Source organism: Spinacia oleracea, chromosome 6 (assembly GCF_020520425.1).
Source record: "Spinacia oleracea cultivar Varoflay chromosome 6, BTI_SOV_V1, whole genome shotgun sequence".
NCBI classification, from domain to species: Eukaryota; Viridiplantae; Streptophyta; class Magnoliopsida; order Caryophyllales; family Amaranthaceae; genus Spinacia; species Spinacia oleracea.
Genome location: NC_079492.1, coordinates 78,813,667 through 78,839,549, shown reverse-complemented (window position 1 = coordinate 78,839,549; position 25,883 = coordinate 78,813,667). Strand labels below are relative to the sequence as shown.

The following is a 25,883-nucleotide window of genomic DNA, read 5'->3' as shown; positions in this document are numbered from 1 at the left end:
GATCCACAGAACGGTAAGGAACCAATGCTCAATGCTGCAATTCGCCTTCTTCATAATCACTAAGAGTCACTCGATCCTCTGCAAGTCCTAGAGGTATTTGACCAGGACCACGGTAATCGTTTTGTTACTACATGCAACAACATCCATTTTTCATGTTCATTTTTCTTTGTTGCAATTCTGTATAACATTTTGATTTCAACTAGCTAATGCAATTTCATGATATGCTAATTGAAACAGATTAGAGCACGGGGTTTATAATCTGTCGCGACTAAGAGAATCAGCAGCCACCGGATTCAAGTCTTTTCACATCCCTGTTCATTGGATGCTTGACACCGGATTCGTCAGTCAGGTGAAATTATTTTCCTACAACCATTTTCTGTTGCACATCATTTTCTTGCACCCTCTCTTCTGATTTACATGTTTAGTATGTTAAGTTTTAAGTTTCCAAGACTTATTACAATCTACTTATGCACATTTAAGGCTTGTTTGGTCGTTATAGGTCATATTTAGGCTTAAATGAGACATTTTTGCTCCCAAATTTGAACTAAAGAACCTAAAAACTCATTTTATACTTATTATACATTTAATATGCATAGTTTTAACTTTATAAGACTCATTACAATCTATTTATGCACATTTAAGGCTCATTGGGTCGTTATAGGTCATATTCAGGCTAAAATGACATTTTCGATCCCAACTTTGAACTAAAGAACCTAAGGACTTATTTTAAACCTTTTACATGATTAATATGCTTAGCTTGAAGTTTCCAAGACTCATTCCAATCTACTTATGCACATTTAAGGCTTGTTTGGTCGTTATAGGTCATATTTAGGCTAAATGAGCATTTTCGCTCCCAAATTTTAAATAAAGAACCTAAGGACTCATTTTAAGCTTACTAAATGTTTTATATGCTTAGTTTTGACTTTCTAAGACTCATTCCAATCTATTTATGCACATTTGAAGCTCATTGCGTCGTTATAGGTCATATTTAGCCTAAAATGACATTTTCGCTCCCAACTTTAAACTAAATAACCTAAGGACTCATTTTAAACTTATTATATGATTAATATGCTTATTTTTAAGTTTCTAAGACTTATTCTAATCTACTTATGTACATTTAAGGCTTGTTTGGTCGTTATAGGTCATATTTAGGCTAAAATAAGGCATTTTCGCTCCCAACTTTGAAATAAAGAACCTAAGGACTCATTTTAAACTTATTACATGTTTAATATGCATAATTTTAACTTTCTAAGACTTGTTCCAATCTATTTATGCACGTTTAAGGCTCATTGGGTCGTTATAGGTCATATTTAGGCTAAATTGACATTTTCGTTCCCAACTTTGAACTAAAGAACCTAAAGAGTCATTTTAAACCTTTTACATGATTAATGTGCTTAGTTTTAACTTTCTAAGACTTATTCCAATCTATTTATGCACATTTAAGGCTTGTTTGGTCATTATAGGACATATTTAGGCTAAAATGACATTTTCGTTTCCAACTATGAACTAAAGAATATAAAGACTCATTTTAAACCTTTTACATGATTAATATGCTTAGTTTTAACTTTATAATACTCATTCCAATCTATTTATGCACATTTAAGACTCATTGGGTCGTTATAGGTCATATTTAGACATTTTCGCTCCCAACTTTGAACTAAATAACCTAAGGACTGATTTTAAACTTATTATATTATTAATATGCTTATTTTTAAGTTTCTAAGACTTATTCTAATCTACTTATGTACATTTAAGGCTTGTTTGGTCGTTGTAGGTCATATTTAGGCTAAAATAAGGCATTTTCGCTCCCAACTTTGAACTATAGAACCTAATACTCATTTTAAACTTATTACATGTTTAATATGCATAACCTAAGGCTAGATGAGGTAATTAATTAATTTTCCTTACTCTTGCTTCGTATTTTAGACTATTAGGACATTGCCATTAGTTGCTTGAATGTTAAAATGTGATATTTGTTTTTGTTTTTGTAAAGGTCTATACTCCGAGGAATACGTCTTATGCTAGTGAGGAAATTGATGTGGTTCGTGAGCAATGGGCTGCAAGTATTTATTATTGGCCTAGCGGCGCTTGATCGAGTTAGTCTAGATATTATAGAACAATCTTTTATGTTAAAATGTATGCATACGTTGAAATTGGAACATACATATATTTAAATGTATATGGTACGTGCACTTTTGTTTTGGGATATCTTCAAAATACTATTTATTGTTTTTATATTTGTTATACAGGTTGCGATATTCTATTATTGTTGTGACAGGTTTCTGTATTTGGGCAATCTAGGTATCCCTAAAACTAAAATTTTACACCCTTGTTGCAGCGTACATATATATGTACGCTGTAACAAGGGTGTAAAATTTGGCAAAAAACCAGACCTATTGCAGCGTACAAATAGATGTTCGCTGCAACAGGTTGGGTTTTTTGCAGCGTACACCTATTTGTACGCTGCAACAAGTCAAGATTTTAGCCAAAATTTAGACACTTGTTGCAGCGTACAGGCATATGTACGCTGCAAAAAACCACTTTTCGCAGCGAACATTGTACGCTGCAACAAGTTCAGACTTGTTGCAGGCCCCCCAGTTGCAGCATACGATGTACGCTGCAACAGGGGTCTAAAAGCCCGCTGCAATAAGGGTTTTTTCTACTAGTGAATATTTTTGCAAATTGGTTGGACCGAATCATGGATTGCCTACGTATCCGCCTTAAATAGATTTAATTTGGAATCAGGTCTTGCGTAGTTCTTAGCCTAGAAAATGGTTTCTTAGAATGCCGATTTTAAACAAGTACGTTCTGAGGTGGAAACATATTATTTGAAACGGTAGAATAAGTGAAGTTTATTATTATTTTAATCTGCTGCCTTGCCGTAAGCCAAAAATTTGTAAATTTGTTTTATTTTTTTGAGTACATGTATATTTTTTGGTGGTACGTATATCTGAATACGTGTTGTTCCCCTCCAAGTGTTCGTTATTTTTCCGTGCATGTGCGGATAAAATGACGAGTACTTCTGGTCAAAATTTGGCGAGCAGAGAGAATCAGCGCCCAGGCTGGGGCGTTAAAGATTTCGGCGCCCAGCTCTGGGCGCTGAAAATGATTTATGGGCGGATCTTTTTTTGGTGCGCTAAATGCTCTATTTTTTTAGACGAACTTTAAAGGCGCTTTGCAAAGTTTTTTTTTTTATTTACTATTTTTTTGTACTTTTCATTGGTCTTCCTTTTTTATTCGTGACTTAAGACGGTTTGAAAGATGGGTTGAATGAGATAGGATAAGTTGTATAGGTATTGGTCAAGCATAAGGATTACATCTTCTAGGACTCACAATTTGTAGCCTCAAGCTAGTGTCATGAGTTTACATCAACCAAGGCCAATGAGTAGCATGGGGACGGCTCAAGGGTATATCAACAGGATGTATTCAAACAAGTTATATGGTCATTATACTAATGGTGATGTAAGAGCAGGTTTTGGAAATAATGGGTATAACGCACGTGTCAATGGCCATACGTGGTTTGCAGTTGATAACAAGTTCAGGAGCAAGAGTCGAGGTAATGGTTTCTTGGGTTATGGCAATGAGAACATGGATGGGTTAAATGAGCTGAACAGGGGCCCCAGAGCGAAGGCGTCTAAGAACATAAGGATTGGAAAGGGTAGACATCGCATAACTTTGTGTAGTTTTCGTGGCATGATTTGGATTGGTTGACTCAATTCTTTTCCTTCGTTTACTTGGGTAAATTTCGTACTTTGGGAGGTACGGGCTAAGTATTTCATGGCTCGTTCTTTCCGCTCTCCCTTTTCTCTTTCTCTTTAAGTATTTCATGGCTCTTTTCGCTCTCCCTTTTCTCTTTCTCTTTAAGTATTTTCGCTCTCCCTTTTCTCTTTCTCTTTTTTTTTCTTTTTGCTTGGGATTTCTCCCCAACATAAATTCTTAATTTTTTTTATTTGGGCTAAAAGGTAGATGGTTGTGGTCTTTGAGTCACGAAGCGAGACTGAGTGAGCCTTGTTTGGTAGGCCTATAGTGGACCTTTAACTTTAGTAGACCCAGGGTGGACCTTTAGCTTTAGTAGGCCTAGGGTGGACCTTTAAATTGTCTTACTTTGCAAGCGTATTTAGTCGTTTCTTAAAATGTGCAAATAGCGTAGATTCAAACTGTTGTTTTTACTTTATTGAAATTTAACGAAAGAATTACATCGAAAATATTTTTTTTGTTTCTTTTCAGACTCCAGTTTTCGAGATTTAATTGGAAGTTGTGATTTAGACTCGAACTTTCATTAATTTTTCTGATTATAACCCGTGTATGAATACAAGGAGGTGGCCTAGACTCAAAATAATGACATGGCGTGAGCTTATAATACTTGACCAAGCAACTTTCAGACTTAGGGTAATTGGACCACAACTTTCGTTGGTTGACACTTTAGATTTTAACCCTTGGGTGTTCATTTGTCATGCGCCATTTTGCTTAATGTTGGCAAGGTAGTTAGTTGGGGAGATCGAATTTTCATTTTTGTAAGACTAGAATCATTAGTGCGGCTTCCCTCTTAGTGTGTATTGCTTTACCCCAATGGTAGCCTTATGGCATCCCGATTCGGGTATTTTCATGGTTCATCATGTTGTATTCATGGAAAATCTTTTTAGTCCGTACTTAGGGGTACTTCAAGGAGCGAGTGGCTCAAGAGGACTATGATAGTCGTGACCCCATGTGATCATAAGCCTTGAGGCCATTAATTTTTGCTAATGGTATGGACACCTTAGGTTCACTTTGGGGGTTGTGCGACTATGGGGGAATGATTTTCAGAATGTGACTGTTTCCATTTTGCAAATACTATAATATATTCTTTTTATTGGCGAGAGAGAGTATTGAGGCCGTAGATTCTTAGCAAGGGATGACAATATGGGTGCTTATTGATTTAAATGTTAGGAAGGGAGACTCAATATGGTTTAACCTTTTAACTTGCAGAACGACACCAAGCATTAGGACCGATTCTATGGATAAGACAACTAAGACTTAGGATTTAGATTGTACTTGGCATAGCCTAGTCTAGACTCGGATTTTTTTTTTATTCGAACATTATTTTTCTTGAAAACTTCATTTGAACATTATTTTTTGAATACTTTGCCCATGTGACATTCAAGGTTATTTCAATTAGCGTGCTCGGGCGAACATTGCCGTCGTAGGAGGCCTATTAACGACACAAAGAGTTTTTTTTATTTTTATAAGTCGCTTTTGGAATCGAGTGCTTTTTCATACGCCCTCGTAGCAATTTTTTTTCACGAAAAGTTTTTTTTTCTATGTATTTTCTTCATGCGTGGGCACCGAGGCTGCTGTGCCTGACCAAAAGGCCAGGCAGCAACTTCAGCGCCCAACGTAGGGCGTGAGAAATTTCGGCGCCCAGCCAGGGGCGTTAAAAATGCGTCCCTGGCTGGTTCTCGTTTTCTGTTTGCGTCTACTTTTTGTTTATGCGACTTCGATTTTGCGTGCTTGCCTAATAACGTCCTTTACGCGTTGTGCAGCGTTTGTGGGATTCGTTACAGGCCATCCCGAGCATCACTTATTTTTGTGGTGATCGTTCGGGTTTGCGGAACACGTATTTTGGTATAACTCTTTGGCCAATTGGTTTATGAATGGTTGGGAAATTTTTTTAGGTCGTTGGTTTTCTAGGATGGTTTGTCACACACAATCATATATTTCGCTAAACATAACTAACATTACATCATGAGGCAATAATAACATGTCATGTAATTTTATGATAGGCTTCTATGGGTAGTATTTGCGCCTGGCTTGGTACCGCTTCTATCGCAGATCCAACACATCCCCAGTCGAGGTAGTGCCTTCAACAGACGAATTTCGCCCAAGAGGTCAATCACGATGTAAGCCAAGGGGGCATGCACCAATGAGAGGGACCTAATGGGCGAGCGATTGGTTTTGGGACGGGTGTACTACTAGAGAAAGTGCCGAGTGGACAACATTCGAAGCGTATGCACCCCCCGGTTGGCGATGGGTATCCTTAGTCCTAACTCCCTGAGGGAGCCAAGATTCGTTATGCGGTTCTGCCCGTTCTCATTAATATGCTGATTTTCAGGTTGTCCCAACTTGATGGGGAAATAAACGCGGGGTAGGATTGTTTCACCCTTCGGCTATTTTGATTACCTACAAGCACGAGTATTTCCTTCACTATCCCCAGCGGAGTCGCCACTATGCGGGGGTCGAAAAAGCACGAGGCTAATGCGTGACCTCGTCCCTCGTGGGTGTGACGTTTCTTTTTGTCAAATCAAGTGTAATTGGATTTCCTGTGAGTTTACACCCAATTGACTAGTAATATAGGAGTCGCCATTCAGTTTTTAACGACAATGAGAAAAACTGACATAACCAGGTTATCGTGACATTAAGGGAGTGCAATTATGTTTGACCACGACGGCCGTAGGTTCCCTTGTGATCCCTGGTGTGGGGATCTCTCAACATACACCCGCAAGGTAGAGATTGAGGGTTCGGGGGACTGTAACTACCGAGAGGAGTACTCGCTCGTCGATAACTCCAGAGGCAGGATATCCTTACTAGCTCAGCATAAATAATTGAAGGGACTGTTAGGTTATGATACATATGACAATACATAAATCATGCGGAAAAACCATAAAGCCAGGAAAGCATATTATTTGCACATAATCATTTAGCATAGTATAGATGCATACACTTTGTAGCGTGCCTTCCCTAGCTGCGCCCGAACCGAACAAGAACAAGTCTTTAGGACCCCAAGTGTCGTCCCTCCGTAGATAGTCCACAGTACGTCCGGATCCGCCTCAAGATTGACCAACTAGAATCGCCCTTACGGTGCTAGGAAATTTCGGCTATTATTGTGCAAGAGTTTGGCTGAATTTTCTTTCAAAAACTTACCCTTTGAATACTTCAATCGTGCCCATAAATTATGACCCTAGGCCCTTATTTATAGAGGTTTGGAAAGGGAATTGGAATCCTAGTAGGATACGATTTAATTAAACTTAGAATCCTACAAGGACTCTAATTAATTAAATAATCCTAATAGGAATAGGGGTTTAATCATACACCAATTCCTAATAGATTTAGGAATTGTGCATGGACACAAAAACACACGCACGGAGCCACAAGGGCGCCCACACGCGTGCGCTCGGCCCACGCAGCCCACGCTGGGCGGCCTTGCCTTGGCGCGCTGGCCCTGCCTTGCGGTGGGCCTAGCGCTGCCTTGGGCTGGGCGTGCGCGCGTCCTTGCTTGCTGGGCGATGGCCTGGCTTCGTGCTGGGCCTTCGTCCGGTAGGCCTCGTCCGATGCTTATTCGTACGATACGCTTCCGATTAAATTCCCGGTTCCGGAATTCATTTCCGATACGAACAATATTTAATATTTCCGATTCCGGAAATAATTTCCGTTTCGAACAAATATTTAATATTTCCGTTTCCGGAACTATTTTCCGATTCCGATAATATTTCCGATTCTGACAATATTTCCGTTTCCGGCAATATTTCCGATTCCGGCAATATTTCCATTATCGATAATATTTTCCGATACGTACCATGTTTCCGTTTCCGGCAACATCTACGACTTGGATAATATTTATATTTCCGATACGATCCATATTTCCGTTTCCGGCAATATCATCGTTACCGGAGTATTGATTTCTTGCTTGTGACGATCTCAGCTCCCACTGAAACCAAGATCCGTCGATTCCGAATATCCATAGATAGAGTATTTAATGCCATTAAATACTTGATCCGTTTACGTACTATTTGTGTGACCCTACGGGTTCAGTGAAGAGTAAGCTGTGGATTAATATCATTAATTCCACTTGAACTGAAGCGGCCTCTAGCTAGGCATTCAGCTCACTTGATCTCACTGAATTATTAACTTGTTAATTAATACTGAACCGCATTTATTAGACTTAACATTGAATGCATACTTGGACCAAGGGCATTATTTCCTTCAGTCTCCCACTTGTCCTTAGGGACAAGTGTGCATTTCCTAATTCCTTTGTCGCTCTATGCTTGCTCTTGAACATAAGGTAAGAGTTGTCATCCTTATTATGTCCAGAGGTGTTTCTCGGTTTCAGAGTTCAACTGATCAAATAAACAGATAATCATAGCCTATGATTCATCCGAGCACGGCCATGCATTTCACAGTTTCTAGCTCTCCGAGTGGCCTTGTACAACTTTTAAGCATCTCATACCGATTTATGGGAGGACAATCCCAATCTTGCGATCTTGAGATTAGACTTCGTTTGATAGGTGATTACCTGAGCGTTGCCTTTATAGCCTCCTTTTACGGTGCGACGGTTGGTCAACGTCAAAGTAACCAGTTCTCAAACAAGTAATCTCAAATCACTCAGGTATTGAGGATTTAGTGTCTAATAATTTTAATGAAATTTACTTATGACAGATTTTCATCTCTTACAGTAAAGTTTCATAGGTCTGTCCGATACTAGTCTTCCCAAAGTAAGTATCTATGCAAATGATTATGACATTGCAATGTCCACATAGTTCAAGAACTCCGACCAGGGACCATTTTCCACTTTTGACATTCAAGTTCACTTGATAGACATTTCTTAGTCACAGGACTGGTCCTGACAGTCTATCTTGAATATATCGTCAAATTGAAGGGACTCATCATTTAATAAACCACAATTAAATGGAAAATGAATTCTATTCATTTATTGTGAATGATTAACCAATAATGTTTTACAAAGATTTAAACTCTAAAACTTTAAAACATTAAATAAGGACATCAAAGCCATTCTCCAATATGCTTGATTCCCATGGCTGCAGTGTGCGAGTTGTGCTTCGCCTGCGGCAGAGGTTTAGTCAATGGATCTGATATGTTGTCATCAGTTCCAATCTTGCTTATCTCGACTTCTTTTCTTTCAACGAACTCTCGTAGAAGGTGAAATCTACGAAGTACATGCTTGACTCTTTGGTGGTGTCTAGGCTCCTTTGCCTGTGCAATAGCTCCGTTGTTATCACAATACAGGGCTATTGGTCCTTTAATGGAGGGGACTACACCTAGTTCACCTATAAACTTCCTTAGCCATATAGCTTCCTTTGCTGCTTCATGTGCAGCAATGTACTCCGCTTCAGTTGTAGAATCCGCAATGGTGCTTTGCTTAGCACTTTTCCAGCTTACTGCACCTCCGTTGAGGCAGAAGACAAACCCAGACTGTGATCTAAAATCATCTTTGTCGGTTTGAAAACTTGCGTCCGTATAGCCTTTAACAATTAATTCATCATCTCTACCATAGACCAGGAAATCATCTTTGTGCCTTTTCAGGTACTTCAGAATATTTTTGGCAGCAGTCCAATGTGTCTCTCCTGGGTCTGAGTGGTATCTGCTCGTAGCACTGAGTGCGTACGCAACATCCGGGCGTGTACATATCATAGCATACATTATTGAACCAATCAATGATGCATATGGAATCCCATTCATTCGTCTACGCTCATCAAGTGTTTTTGGGCACTGAGTCTTGCTTAGAGTTATTCCATGAGACATGGGTAGGTAGCCTCGCTTGGAGTCTGCCATCTTGAACCTATCAAGCACTTTATTGATATAAGTGCTTTGACTAAGTCCAATCATCTTTTTAGATCTATTTCTGTAAATCTTGATGCCCAATATGTACTGTGCTTCTCCTAGATCCTTCATCGAAAAACATTTCTCAAGCCAAATCTTGATAGAGTTCAACATAGGAATGTCATTTCCGATAAGTAATATGTCGTCGACATATAATACCAGGAAAGCAATTTTTCTCCCACTGACCTTCTTGTATACACAAGATTCGTCTGCGTTCTTGATGAAACCAAAGTCACTGACTGCTTCATCAAAACGTATATTCCAGCTCCTGGATGCCTGCTTCAATCCGTAGATTGATTTCTTTAGCTTGCATACCTTTTTAGCATTCTTTGGATCCTCAAAACCTTCAGGCTGTGTCATGAACACAGTTTCTGTTAAAACGCCGTTTAAGAAAGCGGTTTTGACATCCATCTGCCATATTTCGTAATCGTAATATGCAGCGATTGCTAACATTATCCGAATAGACTTTAGCAATGCAACTGGTGAAAAGGTTTCATCGTAATCCACACCGTGGACTTGCCTGTAACCTTTTGCAACCAATATAGCTTTGAAAACTTCAAGTTTCCCATCCTTGTCCTTTTTCAGTTTGAAAACCCATTTGCTTCCAATGGCTTGGTAGCCATCTGGCAAGTCGACCAAATCCCATACTTGGTTTTCAAACATGGAGTCTAATTCAGATTGCATGGCTTCTTGCCATTGCTTGGAGCTAGGGCTCGTCATAGCTTGTTTGTAAGTCGCAGGTTCATCACTTTCAAGTAATAGAACGTCATAGCTCTCGTTCGTCAAAATACCTAAGTACCTTTCCGGTTTAGATCTATATCTTTGCGATCTACGCGGGGTAACATTTCTAGATTGACCATGATTCTCACCAGATTCTTCTAAAGATCTCTGAGTTTCATCCTGATTGTCATCTTGAGCATTCTCTAGAGTTTGTTGTTCGACTTGAATTTCTTCGAGGTCTACTTATCTCCCACTTGTCATTTTGGAAATGTGATCTTTCTCCAAAAAGACACCATCTCGAGCAACAAACACCTTGTTCTCAGATGTATTGTAGAAGTAATCCCCTTTGTTTCCTTTGGATAGCCCACAAGGATACATTTATCAGATTTTGGATGAAGTTTGTCTGAAATTAATCGTTTCACGTATACTTCACATCCCCAAATCTTAAGAAAAGATACATTTGGAGGCTTTCCAAACCATAACTCATATGGAGTCTTTTCGACAGCTTTAGACGGAGCTCTATTTATAGTGAGTGCAGCTGTATTTAGTGCATGTCCCCGAAATTCTATTGGAAGTTCGGCCTGACCCATCATTGACCTAACCATGTCTAGCAAGGTTTTGTTCCTCCGTTCCGACACACCATTCCATTGTGGTGTTCCAGGAGGAGTCATTTCTAACAGAATTCCACATTCTTTCAGATGGTCATCAAATTCATAGCTCAGATATTCACCGCCTCTATCAGACCGCAGTGCCTTAATCTTCTTGCCTAATTGATTCTCTACTTCACTCTGAAATTCCTTGAAGTTGTCAAAGGATTCAGACTTATGCTTCATTAGGTAGACATAACCATATCTACTGAAGTCATCAGTGAAAGTGATAAAGTAGCTGAAACCACCTCTAGCATTTATACTCATTGGTCCACATACATCTGTATGGATTAAACCCAATAGTTCAGTTGCTCTTTCTCCAACTTTAGAGAAAGGTTGCTTTGTCATTTTGCCAAGTAAACATGATTCGCATTTACCATAATCCTCTAAGTCAAATGGTTATAGAATTCCTTCCTTTTGAAGTCTTTCTAAGCGTTTCAAGTTTATATGGCCTAATCGACAATGCCACAGATAGGTGAGATCTGAATCATCCTTTTTTTGGCCTTTTTGGTATTTATGTTATAAACTTGTTTTTCGTGATCTAATAAATAAAGTCCATTGACTAATGTGAGGGGGTCGAAAAAGCGCGAGGCTAATGCGTGACCTTGTCCCTCGTGGGTGTGACGATTCTTTTTATTCAATCAAGTGTAATTGGATTTCCTGTGAGTATACACCCAATTGACTAGTAATATAGGAGTCGCCATTCAGTTTTTAACGACAATGAGAAAAACTGACAAAACCCGGTTATCGTGACATAAAGGGAGTGCAATTATGTTTGACCACGACGACCGTAGATTCCCTTGTGATCCCTGGTGTGGGGATCTCTCAATATACACCCGCAAGGTAGAGATTGAGGGTTCGGGGGACTGTAACTACCGAGAGGAGTAATTCGCTCGTTGATAACTCCAGAGGCAGGATATCCTTACTAGCTCAGCATAAATAATTGAAGGGACATGCGTTAACTATTAAACTAATCTGAGTTGATTTTAACAATATGCAACATATAATACTAATTCGATCGTGATTATCTGATTTAAATAGCATTAAGGGACCTAGCATGATAATCCGATTTCCCAAAAATATTATATTTGTTAGGCGTGATAGAACAATCAAATTAGGTTAGTTTAACAGTTCATAAAAAGGGCGAGGAAAGCAGTTAAATCATCGAAAAGGGACACATTACGACGCACCCTTGAGAGGTGCGTCACGGTTCTCAGAAAACTAACCACTTTGACTTTGCTATTTCTCCTTTTTATTTAACGAATCTCAATAATGGGACAGGATACGTTCTGTTCGATTTATGGATCGATTGCGACAGAACGCGTGAACAGTTTCGCAGCGAGAGGCTTAGGCTAAGGGTTGGAGTCAATACTCAGAATATAATTGTGTGTTGTTGTGTGTTGTTTCACGTCGAAACTAGGGGCCTATTTATAGGGAAGAGTTCGTGGAAAGATAGGATTGCAGAGTTCTAATCCACAAAGAATTAGGAAAAGAGACGTACCCAGGTATTTTCAGCGCCCAGGCCTGGGCGCCGAAGATTTCGGCGCCCAGAGCCAGGCGTTGAAAATAGGGTCTGGGCAGTTTTGTTTAGTCAGATTCGGATTCCTAAAATCCGTAGAGTTTGAGATTAATTCGAGTCTTTTAGCGCGTATCAATTTTATGACGGAATGCGTCTGGGACCGTTACGAACTCTAGGTTCGTTAGGATTTTAATTAATACGTGACTCCTATTTCCGAATCCTATTAGGAATAGGATTCTCGCGGTTTTCTATCTCATTTAGGATTTATGTTGGAGTGCAACACCTAATTCTGACAGGTTTCTATCTTTTATGATTTGACACTTTTAGACGCTACCTTTTACGGCAGTTACTATTTTTAGCAGGTTTCCATAAATAGCAGGTTTCAGGTGAAATGAAATGGGGAATCGAGATTCGTTTAATTTATAGGAGATATGTTGTCAAGTGGAGTTTTTATGTTTTCATCATCGAACCTTTCCCTTGCGGGAACGGGGACGTACACTGTGTATATTTTTGTTTTAACAATTTTTTTTTAGATATCCAAACATGATATGGTGTGTGGCGCAGTCTGGGAATGTGATTTTGATTGCGCGCTCCTTGTTGGAGTCCATTTTTTACGAGCCCCCAAGCGTTGGGGCTCGTCGGTTGTTTTTTGCATCTTGTAATCATGTTTGGGGTCACGCTCGTATGTGCGAGCGACCTCCTATAGTAGTGTGCTATTTTAGCGAAGCCGTGGAGTGCGACTTTTAGTTTTCAGGCGACATCCGGTTTTGGCTTGGCCCGGATTATCCCTTTGACAGACAGACATTTTCTATTTGGAAAACCAATGACTTGACGACATATTTTTGGTGTTTCGAAGAATGACCATGATTTTTAACTTGCTTTTTCTTGGAAAGTGTACATGAGCGTTTTTTGAGACGAGTCTAAGTTTCAACTAAGTTTTTATATATATTTTTGTCTTATTTGGGAGCTAAAGGTGCTTTGGGCTTAATCCTACTTGCAATAGGGCCTCGTGTTTTAGCAACACGGTCTTAAGTCCCTTCCCGTTCCGTGTTTTGTGAAATCTGGGCCTTGGGCCGCATTTTCAGCGCCCAAGGCCAGGCGTTAAACATTTCGGCGCCCAGGGTTGGGCGCTGAAAGTTCTTTCCTGGTAATGTTTGATTTTCGGATTTCTAAACACGTTTCCGAATGGGATCAGGATGTTATTGGGTGCGTTCAGCTATATATAGGGGCTAGATACGTCCTTATTTTCCATCACTCTCAAATTCTTTCTCTCTTTTGCTGTGCTCTAATTATTTACTACTTTTGCCATGTCGATCCCTACTTTCTCACTCCAACGGACTGTTAGGCGTTGGTTACGAGCCCTTACTCCCACAGAAAAAGCTTTGTTAAAAGAATACCACTTAGAGGCACTTTTAGGTTTACAACAAATTAATATTGATTATAATTTTCTGCATGCTGCCCTAAACTTTTGGGACTCCGATCATCATGTTTTTTCCTTTCGGGGCAATGAAATATGTCCTTTGCCTGATGAATTTGCTGCGATCCTTGGTTATCCTACTAATGCTACTCCTGTTACCCCTGGCACTATTGAAGAGGGTAAAACAACCATAAGGGCTTTCCTAGGTCTAGATGATAACATGTTTGCTGAAATTGTTGTAGATGATAAGGTTAACTTGGCGAAACTTGTAAAACATCACTTTAGGCCTAGTAAAAATATGACCGAACAAAAATTGAACATTCGAGCCCTTGTATTTTGCTTGTTGAATCATTACTTGCTGTCGAATAATAATGGTGAGTTCGGTGACATAAGGTTGATCCCCTTGATTAGCCAGATGGAAAGTTGCTATTCTATTATGCCGTTGGTTGTTGCTGAGACTTTGTTGAGTGCGGATGAACTGAAGAAAGGCGCCAAATATGAATATTTTAAGGGGAGCCCCCTATTGCTGCAGGTAATCGATCTTTTCCTTGCGCACATGTATTTTTTTCCACATATTTCTTTCTGCATGGGGCTGAGTTTCAGCGCCCAGGGCTGGGCGCTGGAATATTCGGCGCCTGGTCCTGGGCGTTGAAACTGCGCCCAGGAACCCTTTTTTCTTTCTTTTCATTCTTTTGATTCGATCGTACCTGTTTTTGCAGATTTGGCTTGCGGAACGGCTTAGACTTTTGGAAGCTCCTGCCGATCCTAAACATTATCGCCCTATAGCTTTGGGTAACCGAAAATACTTGCACCAAGGCCAGGACGAGGCCGAATGGACCTCCTTTTTTACTTATGGCATTTGTTCTATTAAATGGGTGGTACCATGGTGGGGTTTGACTACTATGACAGGGGGGTTTGGTCTATCGGTTTATGTTTCTTTGTTGGGGCTATCTCGTCCCATTTATATTTCCCCTTACCGAGTCATGCGTCAATATGGTTTAAGGCAGACTATCCCCTTTTCTGATACGGTGCCACCTAAGGTAGCGGCCTTTTCACAAACACGGGTCTTAGCGTGGGCTAGGTATTATGATGGTCTCCCGCGTTGGGCCGTAGCTACAAATGGGTTTGTGGGTCTTTCTGAAAACTATAAGTTGTGGATGAGTTCCGATGACAAAGATGTGAGGACCGAGGCTCGTAATGGGGAGCCGACTGAGCTTTTGATACCTCGTATTCGTGTTAAGTATGAGGGTCCTGATTCTGCCAGACCTCGTACCTATAGTTTTAAGACTGTGAAAGCTCGTCCTGATCGAAAGTGAAAGGAAGTTCTTCCCCGTTCCAGTGTCAGGCCTAAAAAGATGCCTAACATGAAGGGGCATGCTGTTGTTAAAAGAAATGCAAGCTCTCGCGGAGATCGTCGCCGGAACAATGTATGGGTTAGGAAGGCTCATCCGCCTGTAGAAACAGTGGCTAGTCCAGTTGATGATAGTAATCCTTCTCCCACCATTGCCTGTGCCTTCGAGGCTGAGCGGGCTATAATTGAGAATGTTTCTGAAGCCTTGACATCTTTGGAAGTTAGTGTCCAGGAGCCGGTTCTTATGGAGATTGATATTGGGGCAGCGCAGAAGACTATGGGGGTGGATCCTGCGAACATTGCTCTCTACAAGACTTTATTTGACGATCCGGAAGAACTAGAGTAGTGTAGGTCTTTGCTAGGGTGTAGGTGCCCTTTATTTATTTCAGTTGTGTTTGTTTTTTATTCATAGCACTTTGTTTTCCTTCTTATTATATTTTAATAAAGGCGTATTTTAGTTTTCATTTAATTTTGTTTCTCCTCTTTTATATGTCTAACACTTTTTTTTTACACAAAGAATATATTTTTTATTTGGACCGAATCCTTGGTAAGGATTGCCTACGTATCTTGTCAGAATCAGGTCGCGCGTAGTTCTAGCTTTAGAATAAGTTCTAGTATGCCGGATTTCGGTAGATATGTCCTGAAGTGGAAACATATTACTTAATCGGTCAAATCAGTGAAGTATTTGTCATTATTTTCATCTGCCGTTTTTTTATAGGTTGCGTAAAATTCGACCAATTTGTATAGCTGTATTCTTGGTAAACCTATTTGGATACGTACTGTACCCCCCAAGTGTTCGTTATTTTTCCGTTGTGTGCGGATAAAATGACGAGCACTTTTCGAAAAAGAAAACTTTTGGCAGGCAGAGAGTTTCAACGCCCAGGCTGGGGCGTCAGCAATTTCGGCGCCCAGCCCTGGGCGCTGAAAATAACTTGGGCGGTCAATTTTAACGTTTTTGCTTCACATGTTCTTGCGTTTATTTCTATTTCGTTTTTTGTGCCTTGATTTTTTTCTTTGTAGCTAAAGTTAATTTTGAGGCTATTTTGGAGGCTTTTTTGACTGTTAGCGTGAAACGCATTTTTGTCCAGATTAATTTTTTCTATTGGTGACTCAAAACAGTTTTGAAAATGGAGTTAGGGTGCGGAATTTATGAAGATCTTTGTGTAGGCTTTGGAGGTAGGTTGGTAGTGAAGGGTATGATGGAATCTATGTTTTATGAATCTGTTTTTTTTGGTAACATTAGCATTGTTTTAAATTTTGATTTGCTTTGATTTTAGGTTGCATGGATTGGTTCTGACACTGGTTGGCTTTTTAGGTTTTGGGGATATGCATGGGATAGTGTGGTTTATTTGTGGGTTTCAGGAATTGATTCTCATGGCACTATTTCAAAACCGAGTGGGCTTTGTTTGTTAGGCCTATAGTGGGCCGCTTCTTTATTTTTTTTATTTATTTTTCAAGTACATTTGGTGTTTATTTAGTGTTAGAATAAAAATTTTAGGAGAAATATTACGCCTTTATTGATTCGGAAAGTAAGGAAAACACACTGAAATAAAACTGACCCATATTCTAAAGGGCCTTAGGACCATCTAAGGTCTCTGTTATTTTTTTCTATCAATCTAAAGAACTACTAGGAGCTTTTTACTAATGGTGCTCTATGTGGCTCAAGCCTGGGGTTTAGTCTCATAAAACTTCGGTCCTTCACCGGTACTCATCTTGAATTCCATTCCTTTTGCGTTGACCCACTGATATGTCTTCACCCATCCGTTCTCGACCTCTTCTAGTGTTGATGCAGGAGAGATTAACCGGGTTGGATCGAAACCTTCATCTTGTAAAGCTAGGGTAGTCATCACAGTCTCATCCTCCATAGGCCTCGATTCGTTAAACAATGTCCACAGAGCCTGGTTGTCCAATATTTCAGCTGTTTTAGTCTTGGTGAGGTGGGGTGCCTCATCCAAGGTGTGGCAGTCATGGAAAATTTCAAATCCGGGTTTTAGCAAGCCATCCTGAACGAAGGGTTCAGGGAAATCACAGCATGGGTGTTCTTCTCCTTCCCGAACGAACATCCCGTTAAGGGTCCTCCGTTGGTTCATAACCTAAGCCAAAGGGAGTAGATTTGTTGGGAAAGGGATGGAATGTGCATTCCTTCTTCCTTATGCCCAATGGGGTTCCTGGAAAATAGCCTTGAGCTAACAGCATTCTAGGGATCACTCGGGATGCATGCGGGTCTAGAAATGTTGGATCATAATCTTCGATGAACTGGATTGTTTCTTCCATTTGAAACCCATAAAGGTCGTCTGCAGTTTCAGCCGTTCCAACCATAGTACAACTGACGTCGAGAGGAGGGGCGCGGATTTCTAATATTACCCCGTTATGGTTAAGTTTAACCATTTGGTGCAAGGTTGAAGCCACACCTCCTAAGTCATGGAGCCAAGGTCGCCCCAAGAGGAGGTTGAAAGTGGGCTTGATGTCGATAATTTGAAACTCCGTGGTGCGTGCCACAGGCCCGGTTTGTATGGTAAGGTTGCTTTTTCCCAATACAGGCCTTCGGGAGTTATAATAAGCTCGTACCCCTTGCGTGGAGGTTTGGAAGTCATCGCTTCCTAGCCCCAAGCAATGGGAGGTTCTCAATGGGCAGACATTAACCGCCGAACCATTATCTACGAGCGCTAGGGGGATGTTTTGTCCTTTGCATCCAACCACTAGGTAAAGGGCTTTATTGTGAGCACCCCCCTCTTTGGGTAAGTCTTTATCAGTGAAAACTATGGCCTTTTCTCCGGCATCTCTCGTGACATGGCTAACCAATGAGTCAGGTTTGATATCTGTAGGCACTGAGATGAGGTCAAGTGAGCGAATACACTTTTCGCGGTGTTCCTTTGAAGTACACATGAGATCCCAGATGGTAATCTCAGCCTTGGTCCTTTTCAGTTGTTTCAGGAGAGGGTTTTCAATGACTTCCGCGACGGTGGCGTGCCGCCCGTTCTCAGGAGTTTGCCTAACCGGGATGTCGTCCATAGGAGGCGGGTGAATATCCGGTTGGTATATCCTTCCGGATCGGGTGAGGTTGTCGACCTCGGGCTCCTGATAGGTGGTATCAATGAGAGCATACCCGGGCCAAGTTTCAGTGAAGAGGTCCTGGCCCGAGACTTGAGATAGGTAAATATCTTCAACATCATCATTCCACACACCGCACACTTCCCTCTCGATTCGATCCATAGGGACCACAACGAGTGGTGCACCTTGAGGTGTAATATACACCGTGGGGTCGAAATTCTCTGGTTGGTCGAGAGAGATGTGACAAGAGCCGAGTGGGCTCTTGTTGTTGTTGGGTTTGCCAACGTTAGGGATAGGTATTACTTGATCCTCTATCATTTCCTGGATTGTATGTTTTAGAGTCCAGTAGTTTTCAGTGTCATGCCCATTTCCTAGATGGAATTTGCAGTAAGTACCTTCGACCCAATATTTGTTTTTGACAGGAGGGTCACGGGTGGGGCCTATAGGTCTCAACTTTCCTTGATTGGTTAGTCTTTCAAAGGCTTGTACCAAAGTTGACCCGAGTGGGGCAAACTTTCGGTCTCGGACCCATCTTACAGGGTATCTTCGGGCGGGAGCCTCTTCTACAGCATGGACTTCTTGGGCTTGGGACGTGTTACCCCGATTATAGGTGTTGGTCTTATATGTAGGTTTGCTCTGTATGGTTTTGGCGAGGTCGTCCTCGATTTTTATTCCCACATCATAAACCCTTTTGAAAGTGTCGAGTCCCAGGTACCTAAGGTGTTGTCTGTAAGTCGGGTCCAAGTTGTCAATGAATTTTTGGACCAATTCTGTTTCGGGAGGCCTATTGATTAGCTGGGCCGCCTGGTCCCTCCATCTAGCAAAGTAGGTTGTGAAACCCTCATTTTTCTTTTGGAAGAGAACTTCCAGCTCGCGCATGGTGACTTGGAAATCCATGTTCGACGAGTATTGCTTGATGAAGACATTGACAAAGTCTTCCCAAGTGGGGAAGAGCTTAGGGTCCTGGTGATAGTACCATTTGAGCGGCACAGGTTCCAAGGATAAAGGAAAGGCAGGTAAGTACATGGACTTGTCCACGCCTTTCAAGTTCATGGTATTCACAAAGCTCAGTAGATGATCACGGGGGTTGTCCGTGGCCTTGAACTTTGGTAAGTCAGATGAACTGAACTTTTCTGGTAATTTGCCAGAAAAAGGTTCAGGCTCGAGGGAGAAGTATTTGCTCCCCATGGTTTGCTGTAGGACCATTTTTTCAATCCTCTTCTCGTTTTCGAGGTCATTTTTGGCTTGCGCAGCCGCTAAGGCTTCGTTTTCCATTTTCAGTTGGCCCATAAGTTGGGTCATTTGGACCATCTGGTCTCGCAAATCTTCGATGGACATGTTTGGAGGTGCGAATCGAGGTTGGGGAAGCGGAGATCCTTGAAATGAGGGACGACGGACGGAGCTTGGAGTTACTAAACCTGGTGTTGGCGATGTATCTTCGAGACGCACTAGCCGTTGATTCCCTGATCGGGACCAAGTGGCAGGACCAGTCCTAGGCATAAGATAAGCTAAAGTTTAGGTTCCCAAAGTTTCAAGCATTACTTAGTCTAGACTTCGACTCTCTAAATTGGGTTTTTTTTTTCGCTCTTTCTTTTGTCGGTACACTTTTTGGTTTTTTTTTATTTTGGTCATTCTTTGGATTTTCGAAACACTTGCCCGTGTGACATTCATAGTTGTTAGCATGTTCGGTTTTGGTGCCGAGCATTGCCGTCGTAGGAGGCCTAACAACGACACAAAGAGTTATTAATTTTTCACGAGTCGCTTTTTGAAATCGAGTGCTTTTCTTACGCCCTCGTAGCAGTTCTTTTGATGAACACATTTTTTTTTTGCGCTACGTATTTTCCTTTTGTGCGGGCACCGAAGCTGCTGCGCCTGACCAGAAGGCCAAGCAGCAACTTCAGCGCCCAGCGAGGGGCGTGAGAATTTCTGGCGCCCAGCCAGGGGCGTTGAAAATGCGTCCCTGGCTGGTTCTCGTTTTCTGTCTTCTGTTTATTCGACTTCAATTTGCGTGCTTGCCTAATAACGTCCTTTACGCGTAACAGCGTTTGTGGGATTCGTTACAGGCCACCCCGAGCGTCGCTTATTTTGTGGCGATCATTCGGGTTTGCAGAACACGTGTTTCGGTATAACTCTTTTGGCAAATTGGTCTATGAATGTTAGGGCAGTTTTTAAGGTCGTTGGTTTTCTAGGATAGTTTGTCACACAATCACATACTTCGCTACACATAACTACATTACAAACATGGATTTGGAAATTAAATATGCCACGTAGTTTATGATAGGCTTCTATGGGTAGTTTATTTGCGCCAGGCTTGGTACCGCTTCTATCGTAGATCCGACACATGCCCCGGTCGAGGTAATGTCTTCAACAGACGAATTTCGCTCAAGAGGCCAACCCGCAAGTGCAAGCCAAGGGGTCATGCAGGCGAGAGGGACCTAATGGGCGAGCGATTGGGTTCGGGATAGGTGTACTACGTGCACAAGTACCGAGTGGGAAACATGCGCAGCGTATGCACCCCCCTATTGGCGAAAAAAGGTATCCTTAGTCCCAACTCCCGAGGGAGCCGAGATTCGTTATGATGTTCTGCCCGTTCACATTAATATGCTGATTTTCAAGTCGTCCCAACTTGATGGGGAAATAAACGCGGGGTAGGATCGTTTCACCCTTCGGCTATTTTGATTACCTACAAGCACGAGTATTTCCTTCACTATCCCCAGTGGAGTCGCCACTGTGAGGGGGTCGAAAAAGCGCGAGGCTAATGCGTGACCTTGTCCCTCGTGGGTGTGACGATTCTTTTTTATTCAATCAAGTGTAATTGGATTTCCTGTGAGTATACACCCAATTGACTAGTAATATAGGAGTCGCCATTCAGTTTTTAATCACAATGAGAAAAACTGACAAAACCCGGTTATCGTGACATAAAGGGAGTGCAATTATGTTTGACCACGACGGCTGTAGGTTCCCTTGTGATCCCTGGTGTGGGGATCTCTCAATATACACCCGCAAGGTAGAGATTGAGGGTTCGGGGGACTGTAACTACCGAGAGGAGTAATTCGCTCGTCGATAACTCCAGAGGCAGGATATCCTTACTAGCTCAGCATAAATAATTGAAGGGACATGCGTTAACTATTAAACTAATCTGAGTTGATTTTAACAATATGCAACATATAATACTAATTCGATCGTGATTATCTGATTTAAATAGCATTAAGGGACCTAGCATGATAATCCGATTTCCCAAAAATATTATATTTGTTAGGCGTGATAGAACAATCAAATTAGGTTAGTTTAACAGTTCATAAGATGGGCGAGGAAAGCAGTTAAATCATCGAAAAGGGACACATTACGACGCACCCTTGAGAGGTGCGTCACGGTTCTCAGAAAACTAACCACTTTGACTTTGCTATTTCTCCTTTTTATTTAACGAATCTCAATAATGGGATAGGATACGTTCTGTTCGATTTATGGATCGATTGCGACAGAACGCGTGAACAGTTTCGCAGTGAGAGGCTTAGGCTAAGGGTTGGAGTCAATACTCAGAATATAATTGTGTGTTGTTGTGTGTTGTTTCACGTCGAAACTAGGGGCCTATTTATAGGGAAGAGTTCGTGGAAAGATAGGATTGCAGAGTTCTAATCCACAAAGAATTAGGAAAAGAGACGTACCCAGGTATTTTCAGCGCCCAGGCCTGGGCGCCGAAGATTTCGGCACCCAGAGCCAGGCGTTGAAAATAGGGTCTGGGCAGTTTTGTTTAGTCAGATTCGGATTCCTAAAATCCGTAGAGTTTGAGATTAATTCGAGTCTTTTAGCGCGTATCAATTTTATGACGGAATGCGTCTGGGCCCGTTACGAATTCTACGTTCGTTAGGATTTTAATTAATACGTGACTCCTATTTCCGAATCCTATTAGGAATAGGATTCTCGCGGTTTTCTATCTCATTTAGGATTTATGTTGGAGTGCAACACCTAATTCTGACAGGTTTCTATCTTTTATGATTTTCCACTTTTAGACGCTACCTTTTACGGCAGTTACTATTTTTAGCAGGTTTCCATAAATAGCAGGTTTCTGGTGAAATGAAATAGGGAATCGAGATTCGTTTATTTTATAGGAGATGCGTTGTTAAGTGGAGTTTTTATGCTTTCATCATCGAACCTTTCCCTTGCGGGAACGGGGACAAAAGTAGGTGTCTACAACTAATCTAGCAGATCCATAAAACATCTCTTTAAAATAAAACGAACAACTATTGTCTTTTATTAAACAGGAAAATCCCTTAGCATCTAAGCAAGAAACTGAAATGATGTTTTTAGTAAGACTTGGAACATGGAAACATTCTTCCAGTTCCAAAACTAGCCCGGAGGGCAACGACAAATAATAAGTTCCTACAGCTAATGCAGCAATCCGTGGTCCATTTCCCACTCGTAGGTCGACTTCTCCCTTGCTTAACTTTCTACTTCTTCTTAGTACCTGTGGATTGGAACATAAGTGTGAGCCACAACATGTATCTAATACCCAAGAAGTTGAATTAGCAAGTATACAGTCTATAACGAAAATACCTGAAGATGGAACGACTGTTCCGTTCTTCTGATCTTCCTTTAGCTACAAGCAATCTCTCTTCCAATGCCCCTTCTTCTTGCAGTAGAAGCATTCGGATTCAGAAGTGGGTTGACTAACCTTCCTCTTTTCAGACTTGGCACCAGTTTTCTTAGTTGCGCTGGCCTTGTTGCCACCTTTCTTAGCATTCCTCTTCTTTCCAGATTTCTTAAACTTGCCCCCACGCACCATAAGCACATCTTGCTTATCACTTTTGAGCGTCTTTTTTGCGGTCTTCAGCATACCGTGAAGCTCAGTGAGCGTTTTGTCCAGACTATTCATACTGTAGTTCAGTTTGAACTGATCATACCCGTTATGAAGGGAATGGAGGATGGTGTCTACAACCATTTCCTGAGAGAATTGCTGATCCAGCCGACGCATATTCTCAATGAGTCCAATCATTTTGAGAACATGTGGACTTACGGGCTCGCCTTTCTTAAGCTTGGTCTTAAGAATTTGCCTATGAGTCTCGAATCTTTGGACTCGAGCCAGATCTTGGAACATGTTCTTTAACTCACTGATGATCGTGAAAGCATCTGAGTTGATGAACGTTTTCTGCAGATCTGCACTCATGGTGGCGACCATTAGACATTTCACATCCTTGTTGGCATCAATCCAACGATTGAGGGCTGCCTGAGTTACCCCGTCGCCTGCGGCTTCGGGCATCGCCTCTTCCAGGACATACTCCTTTTCTTCTTACATAAGAACTATTTGCAAGTTCCTTTGCCAGTCAAGGAAGTTTTTCCAGCTCAACTTCTCCTTTTCGAGAATTGATCGAATGTTGAATGAATTGTTGTTTGCCATAGTTAAAACTACAATTGAAAAGAATAAACAAATAAATAACCATTCACAGTTTCTCTTAATAAACTTAAATTCTAGCATACATGCATAATTCAATGTTCATTAAGCATTTTATTCAAGTTATGTGTTCCGGCAGGTGTGAATAAAATGATTCCAAGATCCTAAAATCCATTGAAGAATTAAGCACAGTTTGTCGACTCAATCCTAAAACATCTTAGGTAAGCAAAAACCTTTTTCTAATAGTCTAGAAACTATTCTTGGTTGATAGGCACGTCTAAGAACTTATTAGGTAAACCTACCGATTTTGCCACGACATAAAAGGACTCCTTACTTATATCGTTGAGTTTTACCAAAACTAACATGTACTCACAATTATTTGTGTACCTTGCCCCTTTAGGACCAATAAGTAACACCTCGCTGAGCGAAAACTATTACTAGATTGATGTAAAGGATATCCAAGCAAGTGTATATTTTGGCATGGCACCTTTTAACTCAATTTTTAAGTTTGGAACTTAAGGCTCTTACTATGTTGGTTAGATTTTAAGTGAACTAAAATCCTTAATCATGCAACATAATCAAGCCACAATCTCATGCATAATTAAGACATATTTAAAGCAATAAATAACTTAAAACATGCATAAGATAAATGTGATCTAGTATGGCCCGACTTCATCTTGAAGCTTCAACTTCAAAGTCCGTCTCGAAAATCTCCGTGGGAGGCACCATTTTCTTCAAATAGGATAACCTATAATTAAACTAATTACAACTATTTGATGGTACGCAGACCATATTTGAATTGAAAAACAATTTTGGTACTTTAGACCAATTACATTCAAATTAATGGTACGCAGACCATATTTTCTATCCTATTTGGGCCATACTAGTCACTTCATAACCTGCAAAACAGTACATATACAATATATACCATTCACCCATTCATTATCATGAATGGCCCACATAGCTGGTTAGTAAAACATATTATGCATCACATAAACATTTGCACCAATTAATCAAGGGCACCAATAATCTACAAATTATTCAGTCCTTATTAATTCTAATCAAGTTGTTTTAACCTTAAGGATTTGTAGACCTAATCAAGAGTTTATGACTAAAAGGGCTCCCACTTAAACCAATAAATTCATATGCTTTACTAATTTTAAACATAAAAATGTATTTCTAGTCTAACCGGAAACATACAAATTTAATTAAAATTTAAAGCTCATATAAATTTATAATTGAATCCAAATATTTAATTTATTTTCAGTCGTATTTAATTAATTCATGATTTTAATTTTAGTAAAATAATTAGAATAAATGAAATTTATTATAATTATAATATTCAAAATTAAAATCCAATAAATAATTTAAATTATTAATTTTAAAATTAATTAAAATTACGTAAACTGAAAATTTCAAATTAAAATTTTAAAACGATCTAATCGTAACTCAAAGCACGCACCATCACCACGCAATGCACAGCCATAGGCCACACGCACGCAGCCATCGCTGGCCGTGTGCGCGCAGCCTATGTGCTGCGTCGCATCTGCTGCTGCTCACCATCGCAAGGCGCGCGCCAGCGCTCGTCCCAACACGCTCGCTTCTCACCATCGCTGGGCGCAGCGCTCGTCACACGCGCTCGCTGCTCACCATCGCTGGGCGCAGCGCTTGCTGCGCGCGAGGCTTCGCACGTTGCGCGCGGCAGTTACGTCGTGGCGCAGCTCGCCTGCTGCCCACACGCGACTGTCGCTGCCTTACTCTCGCCCTTGCCCACTCGCTCGTCGCACACAGCACACGACACAAGGCAGGGCTGCTGCCTTGTGCTCGTGCACCATGGCCTTGCTCATTGCATTCGTACCTCATGGGCGACGAGCTCCCTTGCTCGTCGTCGCATGCCCGCACTATACAACACCCCTTAAGGGTAACATGTAGCGTCCATTGCTTTGTGTGTGCAAGTTATATGAGCGAATCGCATAAAAATTAAAAAATTTATTTTCAAAATTAATGACAAATTAATAAATCATATTAATTTCATAAGTTTAGGGCGAAAAATTGAAAATTTATTGATTTATTGATTTCCGATTAACATGGATTCAAGTCTAGGTCATAAAAATTTAAAATTTAACATAAATTTACAATTTTTATGGTGGTTTTTAATCATAGGTATCTAATTAAATTATAACTAATTATGAAAATCA

At 40.8% G+C, this 25,883-nt stretch overlaps 1 long non-coding RNA gene across 1 annotated transcript; it reads left to right on the top strand.

Moving 5' to 3' along the window:
• Positions 1–45: 45 nt before the first annotated feature.
• On the top strand, positions 46–2,151 carry LOC130462418 (uncharacterized). The gene is made up of 3 exons (XR_008922588.1): positions 46–93; positions 238–349; positions 1,994–2,151. It is a non-coding gene; the product is annotated as an uncharacterized lncRNA (long non-coding RNA).
• Positions 2,152–25,883: the final 23,732 nt, after the last annotated feature.